General features: G+C 40.3%; 1 long non-coding RNA gene across 1 annotated transcript; it reads right to left on the bottom strand.

Annotated features, from left to right (window-relative positions):
- Window positions 1-5,831: 5,831 nt before the first annotated feature.
- On the bottom strand, window positions 5,832-7,544 carry LOC124886485. Its single transcript, XR_007043764.1, has 3 exons — window positions 7,200-7,544; window positions 6,028-6,213; window positions 5,832-5,939 (listed from the first exon to the last, which is right to left on the bottom strand). It is a non-coding gene; the product is annotated as an uncharacterized LOC124886485 (long non-coding RNA).
- Window positions 7,545-7,552: the final 8 nt, after the last annotated feature.

The raw sequence follows: 7,552 nt of genomic DNA, 5'->3' as shown, positions 1-7,552 counted from the left end.
GGCTCATACTCTCCTTGATATATCCTTTGTTGAGGAGTTCCTCAACAAAGGATATATCAAGGAGAGTATGAGCCCTTGTGCGGTTCCGATGCTACTAGTTCCCAAGAAAGATGGGACTTGGCGTATGTGCGTTGATTGCCGAGTCATCAACAAGATAATGATAACAGTAAAATATTGTCACCCTATTCCTAGGTTAGATAATATGCTTGATGAATTGAGTGGTTCGTGTTTGTTTTCTAAAATTGATTTGAGGAGTGGCTATCACCAAATTCGTATGCAACCGGGTGATGAATGAAAAACCACCTTCAAGACCAAATTCGGTCTCTATGAATGGATGGTTATGCCATTCGGCCTAACAAACGCTCTAAGTACTTTCATGAGGCTAATGAATCATGTGATGAAGCCATTTATCGGAAAGTTTGTTGTTGTTTATTTTGATGATGTATTGATGTATAGTAAGTCCTTAGATAAGCATGTAAAGCATTTACAATGTGTGTTTGATGTCCTCCGAAAGGAGAAGTTATATGTTAATCTAGAAAAGTGTTCTTTTGGTGTCCATGAGGTTATATTTCTTGGGTTTGTGGTGAGCTCAAGAGGGGTTGAAGTGGATGAATCTAAGATTGACGCCATTAAAAATTGGTCAACTCCCAAAACCGTAGGTGAAGTGAGAAGCTTCCATGGGTTGGCTAGTTTTTATAGACGTTTTGTCAAAGGATTTAGCACCATTGTCGCCCCCTTGACCGAAGTGATTGAAAAGGATCGGCCTTTCAAGTGGGGAGATGAACAAGCTAAGGCCTTCGAGGACTTGAAAGCTATGCTCATCTCGGCCCCTTTGCTACAATTGCCGAATTTTGACAAGACTTTTGAGGTCGAATGTGATGCAAGCAAAGTCGGCATAGGCGCGGTTTTAATGCAAGAATTGAAGCCTATTGCCTACTTTAGCGAAAAGCTTAAAGGAGCAACTCTAAACTACTCTACGTACGATTTAGAGTTGTATGCCTTGATTAGAGCCTTGGCCACTTGGCAACACTATTTGTGGCCTAAAGAATTCGTGATCCGAACGGATCATGAATCCTTGAAGCATCTACGGGCACAAGACAAGCTTAACCGGCGGCATTTCAAATGGATTGAATTTCTTGAAACTTTCCCTTATGTTATTCAATACCCGAGGGGTATATAGATAGGAGCTGAGGGAGGTTCCTCGGAATATAAAGACTTGAGGCTTTCATTGTCGTCTAAGTTGATGGGGTTTGAAAGCCTCAAGTCTTTATATTCCGAGGACCCTCACTTCGCTCCTATCTATAGGGAAAGTGAAGAATTGGAAAGGGATAGGTGGGTTACGGATAGGGGTTCCCATCCCTATACCAAATTTGATGGATACTTGTTTAAAGGTAGACGATTGTGTGTTCCCTCAAGGTCGTGGAGAGAATTATTTGTGAGAGAAGCACACAATGGCGGTCTAATGGGCCATTTTGGGGTCGAGAAGACCCTCCGAATTTTGGAAGAACAATTTTATTGGCCTAGAATGCACAAGGATGTGGCCCGGATTTGCGGCCAATGTGTTGAGTGCAAAGGAGCCAAGTCACGGCTCCAACCCCACGGGTTGTACACCCCATTGTCCACCCCTTTGCGTCCTTGGCTTGACATATCAATGGACTTCGTGTTGGGATTGCCGAGGACTAGAAGGGGGTGGGATAGTATTTTTGACGTGGTGGATCGGTTTTCCAAGATGGCTCACTTTATTCCTTGTTCTAAATGTGATGATGCGCCTAGCGTAGCCTTTTTGTTTGTTGATAATGTTGTAAAACTTCATGGTGTTCCGAGGACCATAGTGAGTGATAGGGATTCTAAATTCCTAAGCCACTTTTGGAAGTCCATGTGGGGTAGACTCGGTACTAAGTTGTTTTCGACTTCATGCCACCCACAAACCAATGGTCAAACGGAAGTAGTAAATAGGACCTTAGGGTCTATGCTACGGTCCATGGTTAAAGGAAAAGCGACTTCTTAGGAGGAGCACTTACCATTGATTGAGTTTGCTTATAATCGTGTTATACACTCGAGAACGGGGATGACACCCTTTGAGTGTGTATACGGCATCAACCCCCTCACCCCTTTGGATTTAACCCTTTTGCCAAGTGATCTTGTGATAAGCTTAGATGGAAGCAAACGGGCCAAGGCCATGAAAAAGCTACATGAGAAGGTGAGGTTGCGGTTGGAGAAGAAAAACCAAGAAGTTGCGAGGCGAGCCAACAAAGGAAGAAGAAAGCTCATTCTTGAACCAGGAGATTGGGTGTGGGTGCACCTAAGGAAGGATAGATTTCCGTCTCAAAGGAATGCTAAGTTGATGCCACGGGGTGATGGCCCGTTCCAAGTATTAGAAAGGATCAACGACAATGCCTACAAGATTGATCTACCCCCGAAATATCAAGTGCACAACACTTTCAACGTGTGTGATCTCTCTCGGGTGGAAACAGTGGAGGATGGCAATGATCCGAATTTGAGGACAAATTCCCTTCAAGATGGAGAGGATGATACGGGAATTCCTAGCTCGAGACCTTTCACACGAAGCCAAGCACGTGAGTTGCAACAACTCCAAGCCTTGTTCACATTCTTGGCCATGTGTGAGGCCCTTGTGAGCCCATCTAAGGGCCTTTATTTAATAAAATATAAAGAGGCCCACCAAGACACCCCAAATCCACCCCCTTAAATGCCAAGGGTAATTTGGTCTTTGTCCCTCCTTTCTAAGTGACTATATAAGCCATGTAATACGGCTAGTCTTGCTTTAGTTCATTCCTATTATTGAAGAAACACAAGTCTTGTAATATTTTGAGAACTTCTCTCTCTTGTTCTTGAGAGTGAACCCAAAACTAGACAATAAAGTGTAGTAACACTTTTGTTGTTCTTTGGCTAGAAACTTGGGGGTCTTGAGGTTCATGAGTTCCTCTTGATTCAAGTAAGAATTTGGTGTAAATATCTTTTAGTCTTAGGGTCCTAATCTTCATGTTAGGGTTCTTAGATTCTAGAATATTTTGTGTCAAGTTACTATCCATTATTTTGTAATCTTGTTGTTTGTATCTTGCTATAGTGAAGCCGTGTAGGGCTCTTTCGATTCACTATAGTTATTGCAATCTTGTGTTATTTATCCATCTTGTTGAATATTGTCGTTGTTGCCTTGAAACCTAGAGAAGCCGAGTGGGGCCTTCGATTCTCTAGTGATGTTGTTCTTGTTGTTCTCTTGATTCTTTGTTGTAAGTTTGATCTTTTGTATCACAAGGATAAGAAGTTGTATAAGCTCACCAAGCTGAGAGAGAGAAGGGCTCATAACCTGGACCAAGCAAAGTGCATCAAGGACAAGAATGATGAAATGATGGTAGAAGTATACATAGACGGAGATGGAAGACGTATTTTCACATGGACAAGGATATCATGTTGTGGGAGCTAGCGAGTTTTGGGGGTCACACAAATTTTGGGTATTGTAAGGGCATAAAGGTTGCAGAGATTAAAGGGGTTATTGGTAAGACAAGGAGGAGAAAAGATAAGTTGCTCGGACTCGAGTACAAGCAAAAATCTAAATTTTAAGATTCGGGGGTACGGATCCAAGTATGGATACGAGTGTTGGGATTTAGCTAAAACATACAAAATTACAAAATAAAGCTATAAAGATATTCTAAATTTTGAAAGATCTTCTAGGTCTCTTTCCCAAGACCCCAACTTCTTCTTTCAAGCTCTCTAGTTCTTCCCCTCATAAAAGGAAAAGAAAGTCATTCAAGGCCTTCCACCAACTCTCCATTCAACTCTCCATTCAAATCAAAGCTACGATCTACCATAAGTTGGAACACAACCGCTTGAATTCTTAGTTTCTCTCCATTTGGCCTAAAACACGAAGTAACGCATATAGACCAAGAGGAAAAGCCAAAAAGGAAACAAAAGGACTATAATATTGAAGTTATGTCATTTCCCATGCCTTAAATCTACTTCATCTTTCAATTTGAGAAATCAAAATTTCAATTTTCCCCAAATTTGTCCATGGACACTGGTCAAAGTATCCATTATGGGTTGACTGAATCCCACACGTATCCCGCACCTATCTTATGTCGACACGAGCGTCGTAGCAAAAATGAAGAGTCCATGCAACTTAGTAGAAAAGCGACTAGGCCAGACGAGGCACAAGATTAGAAGAGCGTTGGGCCAGACGAGAGATGGGACTCTGGTGTATTTTTGGAAAAATGCATTCTAATGGCATATTTAGGACGACTAAAATGCCACAAGAGTGGAGGTGAAGTACAATGGTGTCATTGTACAATAAGAAGGGTAACAGTCAAAATTGCAACAATTATGAAGGTATCAAGCTACTAAATCATAATATGAAATTTTAGGTGAGGGTGGCCAAGGTAAAAATGAGGAAAGGTGTGTCTATCTCTGAAACCAAGATTCATGCCAGGGCAATCTACTATAGAAGTCATTCATCTTGTAAGGAGATTGTTGAAGTAACATAAAGATAAGAAGAAAGACCTACACATAGTGTTCATCGACCTAGAAAAGGCTTTTAGCAAAATCCCTAGGGAATTCCTGGAGAGATGTTTCAAGATTAGAGGTGTACTTGTGGACTATTAGGACAATTAAGGACATGTAAGATGGAGCCAAGAACCGTAATAAGACACTGAGAGGAGACTCAGAACACTTTTGTTAGCCTCATCACCTTTTGTTTTAGTGATAGACGAATCGACATTCAGCTCCTGTTAGACTAATGGCATTTGTGCTGAAAATCAATTAACATTTGGCTTGAGCGAAGAGAAAATTAAAGTACTATATGTTCTATGTTTAACATACGGCAATGAAGGGAAATTTGGGCAATTAGTGTTTCACGCATGTGAGTTTATTTGTTGAACATCAGGCACAAAAATTCTAACCATCACAAAATCAAGTATCCTGTAAAGCATGATATTAAAGGGCATCCCGGTGCACTAAAGCTCCCGCTATACGCGGGGTCCGAGGAAAAGCGGAACAACAAGGGTCTATCGTACGCAGCCTTACCCCACGTTTTTGCAAGAGGCTGTTTCCATGACTTGAATCTGTGACCTCCTGGTCACATGGCAGCAACTTTACCCTATGTTGCTTGGACTCTTCAAAAGTGTCAATGGGTGCGTGTCGGATTCTCCAAAAGTAGTGTATTTTTAAGAATCCGACACGGGTGCGGCATCAAAAGAGAAGAGTCCGCGCAACTTTGACTTTACCAGTTACTCCAAGGCTCCTCTTCCGGTATATCATGACATTGTTGATAACATTAAAAGGTGGGATATAGGTGGTAATTAGAACTTACCCTTGAGGCCACAATGGAAACATGGTCCTTCTTTACCCATAAAATATGGTTCCGAATTAATCCAATTCAAATCAGGTTGAATGTGTTGCTGCTAACCTAGCTCGATTTGCTTTCAAAATTTAATATGTCGTGACAGATCACCATAAGAAATCGGTAGACAACAACTTGTCATTTCAATGGAAATAGATGAATCATGATAGAGTTGTCATTACTTTCGATCTATTCTGACCTATTCTGTTTCCCCTTATGACAGCTCATCAACTGCAATTCAGTAATATCTCAACTATTTATACTATAACTCCAATAAGATAAGTCTAAGATTTTCTATCAAAAGAAAAGGAGTGGGGATTTTGGGGTCAAAGATGGATTTGGTGAATCTTCTTAATTATAGGCCTTTAGTCTAATGGTCAACACTTGTTATGAAACAAATCTTAAGGCAAGGGAGCGTTAGATATTAAGAGTGAGCAATAAAAGAGTTGCCAAATAACAAGGATGTAGAAACAGTGATTGCCTGCAATTGTGGAGTCAGATTTAGTATTGAAAAATCCAATTACTTGAATTACTCTACTGAGAGCAGATCCAGAAAAGAATTATATGGGCATCTCCGTGCACTAGAACCCTGGGAGATAGATTAATCATTACTTACCAATTTTACATCTGTTTCCTCTTGCACTAGAACTCCAGGAGAGAGACTAATCGCTACTTACCAATTTGATGACATGAAGCGTGTGAAGCATGGATGCAGAAACAGCAGCAGCATTTCGATGCCTTTGAGATACGATAGGCATGTCAATAGTATTATCTCTTTGCAAGAGTTCTTTTGTGTGTTCTGCAAGCAGTGTAAAGGATGTTCATTTGTTGCATGAGCTATTGCCTCAACATCTTTGTATTATCTGCACAAAGCGATTATTTATGACAAACAAAGACTTTTCCGTCATGCCCAATCTAGAGCAAACACATAACTGAATAACAACACTCAGAAACTAGCTATGATGCACTCTAGTAAGATGAGAAGTCTATCAAGCCAGGGAACAGTTGGCGTAATTGAGTTGTTCGAACCACGGGAAGCAAATCAACGAAATGTAACTTCTGGGTGAACTTTCAACCAGTCATTTGTGGGAAAATATGAAAACACCCGGTCAATTCCTCTGCAAAGCCTATTTAACACAAATGCAACATAATCTCACCAGATCCATAACACGTTAGCTGTGAATAGAAAGTGAGACAACCTGGGGCAGAGCTCTTGGTTTTTTCTGATCCCTTTATGTTCTCCATTATTTTGGTATACCATTATTGTAAAACCACACTGCATGTCACAGTATGAAAAATTTGGATGGAGTTTTATACGGTCAAAAGACATATTGAAGCTACTACTAGTTTATACAACCCACTTTTTTATTAAAAGGGACAACACCTTCTACCTCTAATTGGCTATTCTGGGCTGATAGGCTTTGAGCTTCAAGTTCTTTTGATATAAGTTACAAAACCAGAAAGTTGTGGGACTAGTTGCTAGACTTGGATTATCACAATTGGTATTAGAATGGAAAAGATTAGTCCAGAAGTACGGAGACTAAGTGATAGATGATCTGAAGGCAAGACAGTGCAAATGAAATACTCCTCTTGAACCAGTCATGCCCATCCATTAACAGAATTCATCATTGGTACATATTATGTTCTTGAACAGACAAGCTCCTTAGGTTGTATAGAATGAAGGTTTCACAATGACAAACATGTACCAAAATTACTAGCAAAAAGAGTTAAATTATAACAGCATTGTTTTGCTTAAGAATTACTTCAGTTGCTCTTTCATCTACAATCACGTAAATGTCTAATGTAGTTTTACTATGAGAACCCAATGAACTAGTAAAAGACATCATACCTGGAGTTTGCATACTTTCTTGAATGAAACTCACTTCCTTCTCTACGTCTTGTTTCAACTTTTCAAACAAGCTGAGAGGAACTAAAAAATTGTCCGTTCATCCTTTTTCTCAATGCATTGCTGGTACATGGACCCGACCTACCACTAAAATGTAACAGATGTAATAGAGATAGACAATAGGAACATGATGCAACACATTAGCAAGGCCAGTAAATCAGCAAAGGGAGAAGGTGATGTATCATATGGAATCTATGACATAGATGCTGGGAGTTAACAATTAGCATGATGATGCCATTTCAGAAGAGGAAATCCCAATTTAGCATGATGATACCATTTCAGAAAGAGGAAAACCC

Source organism: Capsicum annuum, chromosome 8 (genome assembly GCF_002878395.1).
Source record: "Capsicum annuum cultivar UCD-10X-F1 chromosome 8, UCD10Xv1.1, whole genome shotgun sequence".
NCBI classification, from domain to species: domain Eukaryota; kingdom Viridiplantae; phylum Streptophyta; class Magnoliopsida; order Solanales; family Solanaceae; genus Capsicum; species Capsicum annuum.
The sequence above is the reverse complement of the archived record's forward strand: the minus strand, read 5'-3'. Positions and strand labels throughout refer to the sequence as shown.